The 3,839-nt window shown below is 35.4% G+C and overlaps 1 long non-coding RNA gene across 1 annotated transcript; it reads right to left on the reverse strand.

Annotated features, from left to right (window-relative positions):
- Positions 1-433: 433 nt before the first annotated feature.
- On the reverse strand, positions 434-3,012 carry LOC307261181. Its single transcript, XR_013845211.1, has 3 exons — positions 2,894-3,012; positions 1,333-1,381; positions 434-531 (listed from the first exon to the last, which is right to left on the reverse strand). It is a non-coding gene; the product is annotated as an uncharacterized lncRNA (long non-coding RNA).
- Between the last annotated feature and the right edge of the window lie 827 nt (positions 3,013-3,839).

Below are 3,839 nucleotides of genomic sequence, written 5' to 3' on the forward strand. Positions count from 1 at the left end.
CTTCATGAGGGGCCTCTAAGGCCCCCACACACATACAGAAATAAGATTAAAATACATAAGACACATTAGAAAAGCGAATTAATAGAAATAGAACATTTAAATACAATAAAATTGCAGGTTAAAATGCTGTACTGTTTTTACAGTTGCACTGACTTCTACAGATCAACTTACCTGTGACATTGAGCTGACAATAAGCAGATCCGCCAACAACCTCTGTGCTCACTTCACACATGTACTGGCCCGAGTCCTCAGTCGTGAGTCCAGACAGATGAAGTCTTAATCGCCCTTCTTTAAGGAGTTCTGTGTCACACTGGACTCGACCTGCAAACGGTCCTTTTGGAGGCTCTGAAACACTATTGTTTACTTCTAACAGATCTACTAAGTCTTGGTTATCCAGCAGCACATTACAGAATATAAAAACCGAGTTGTTGGGGTGGCCATGTTTGATGGGGAAGTTCCATTCCAGGGTTTGGTTCTGTTTCTCCACTGCCTGATAAAGGCTCTGGGCCACTTTCACTTTAGCTGCAGCTGCTGTTGGGGAGACAGACAGACAGACAGACAGACAGACAGACAGACAGACAGACAGACAGACAGACAGACAGACAGACAGACAGACAGACAGACAGACAGACAGACAGAGAACTTTAAACACCACCTTAACTCCATTGTTACACCTGAAAATAAAATGTATCAAATCTGTAGATGTTTCTGTGAAGAGTTCAGTGATGCTTTAAGAGCTGTAGAGGCAGATTATAAGAATAATATATATATTTATATTTATATACTATATATATATATATATATATATATATATATATATATATATATATATATATATATATATATATATATATATATATATATATATATATATATATATATATATATATATATATATATAGTACTGCTTGAAAGTTTATGAACCTTTGAGCCTTTAACAATTGATTTCTGGAAAAGAAAAAATGTTGAATTGATAAATAAACATCTGTTATTTAATATAAAAAATACTGCTATTGATAAAAACTAATTAAGAATGGATAAAAAAAAAATCCAAAATGCTCAAGCGATTCACAAACTTTCAAGCAGCACTGTATATACTGTGTGTATATATATACGATATATACACACACACACACACACACACACACACACACACTCACAGCCACTTTATTAGGTACAGCGGTTCAATTTCTTCTTAACACATATGACTAATCAGCCAATCACATGTCAGAAACTCAATGCATTTAGGCATGTAGACCTGGACAGGTATGTGTGTGTGCACTCATGTCGTGATATATATATATAAAGTAATCATCATAATATTAAACCAACCGCAGACACAGCAGATCAGCTTGAGGAAGAGCAGGAGCCTGACGATCATCTGAGAGACAGAGGGAAGAGTCATGAAGGGCCATAGCTGGAGAAGGGATCAACCTGAGCTTTAAAAATAATGTGTTATCTTTATTTGGAGTCACAGTTATATAAACAGTTTACAGTCATCTTTGATGCAATACACCGCTCCATCCTTTTATTATATATATATAGAGAGACAATAAAAAGAAAAAAACAGAACAAGGGTTGTTTTCAGTTTCAAAAAATAAAAATAAAAAGTACAGCCGGGGTTAGGCCTATACATAGAGCTAGAAAGAAAAACAAGACACACAAAAATAATTTAAAAAGAAACCCAAAGACAACAGAATCAGACAAAAGAAGGTTGTGTCTGGGAGATGTATCGCTTCCACTTTTACCGAATACTCCTACTAACTATTGGAGTTAGTGGGGCATTTATGTATTTTCAGCATTCTACAATTGACGTGCATGTATTGGGACATCCTAAATCTTTTTCTGGCATACTAAACAGTATTTATTTTAATTTAATTAAGAGGTATGGGGATTGGTACGGAAGAGGATTAGGGCCACACATGAAAAAAAAAAAAAGTTCTGACTTTTTTTTTTTTTTTTTATATAAAAAAAGTAAAAAAAAAAGTCAGAATTCTGAGATTAAAGTCAGAATTCTGAGAATAAAGTCAGAACTTTTTTTTTTTTTTCATGTGTGGCTCTAATCCTCTTCCGTAGATTGGAACGCAGTGATGTTGGCAGATTTTTACTACAAAACTGAAATGTGACATTTTCATTCCAAGCATGCTTTGTTTTCAGTTGGAAATGTTCAATAAATAACCATAGATAGTTACTGTAGTCTGTGTATTTCCTCCATTAAAAATAATAATAATAACAAAGATAACATATACTATTTCATTTAATTTTATTCACATTCTTTACAGGTCCATAGGTCCTGTCTCTGCGGTGTAATTCCGGGTTCTCGCTAAGAGAGGGCGCTGTTTTATCGCCAGGTTAGACGCGGTTAGACGGGACAAAAACACCTCAATATTGAAAATTGCTCAATAATTTTTAACAAAAACCGCTCGTATAGACAGAAAAGAATCGTAGCTTTCAAGAAAGATTATTTTTTTTTGCGAAAGGGATGTTTTATTAATCTTGTATTAAGTTTGTTCGCAGAATAGAGGTCTCCGTCAATACAAAGAGAAAGTAACTGTACACTGTTTTTTTTTTTTTTTTTTTTTTGGAGGGCACTGTATCTTCTTTTTATTCCTACAACAGTTACAAACATCAAAAAAGGCACATCACTTCTATGTTCATGTCATAGGCCTACACGAAACCGAGCAAGGGAAACATATTTAACAAAAAGAAAATAACAGACCAAAAAAAAAAAAAAAGAGTAAGGAACTACGTACAGTACAGCTCACTTTGCGTTTTTCGTGTTATGGTTTCAAAACAGATAGGCTATGGATTGAACGGAACACAGATTTTTTGGCTTGATCATTTCTTTGCAAAGAAAAACAACCGTTTCCATATTATTTTTCACAATTCATACCTGTCCGTCTTCAGTCCTTACATCTCAAGACCAAACCAGGAGACCAGTTCACGCTGCCTTACTGAAATAGCGAGTTGATCGTTTGTATATTCTCATGAAATAGAGAGCTAAGAACGCACTTTTGTAACTTTACCTCTCTAAACATACACCGCCTGTATTTTTGTTTAAGGCGGATCAAACCAAGGTATGGTAGGAGTAGATTTAGGGGGAACGCAGGGGACGTGCCCCCCACCCCCCACAATAATTAAGAGGTCATTTTGTCCCCCTCAAAAAAGTATGAAACACACTCCAATTCTCCCAAAAAGGGGTAAAAATAACAGCTCAGGATGTCGAAACACTTATATATCCTTCGTAATTGTTAATTAATATTTACCACTGATTTCAAACACCCCTACAGTGGACCGTACCAACTTGTTCCGTTCGCCTGCGCCCACAAATGTGTCACTCGTATCCGATGTCGACTCGCCAGCTGCAGCCTAGCAACCCTGATAGCTGCCAACGGAAACAGCCTTATCAACAGAGGAAAAAAGAAAAAGAAGTTGCCTGAATATGACTGTATAAAACCCGTCTCCAAATATGCAAATAATTAGCCATGTCAGAACACGATGCGATATAATATCTATATGGGTAGTACCAAAAAGTGAGCAATTTTTCGTTGAATCACTTGTTAAACAGGCCGTTTTGACAGTCTTATTAAGTTCAAATTATTAAACCTATTTACGGGCTGGTCCAAAAACCCATTCTACTCTGTATCCCCATTCCCCAGTCAAAATGTCACTGATGTAGGCTATATTTAAGAAAACTAAAAAGTGCATCCCTAGTTTTGTAACTCGTCCCTAAAATCCCATCCAAAAAAACAAAAAACAAAAAAAAACAGTTATAAATGTATTTTATTTGGCTTATATCACAAAATATACTTATTTTCATACACTCATACATTATTCAA

The sequence above is a fragment of the Ammodytes marinus genome, assembly GCF_949987685.1.
Source record: "Ammodytes marinus genome assembly, chromosome: 14".
In the NCBI taxonomy this organism is placed as follows: domain Eukaryota; kingdom Metazoa; phylum Chordata; class Actinopteri; order Uranoscopiformes; family Ammodytidae; genus Ammodytes; species Ammodytes marinus.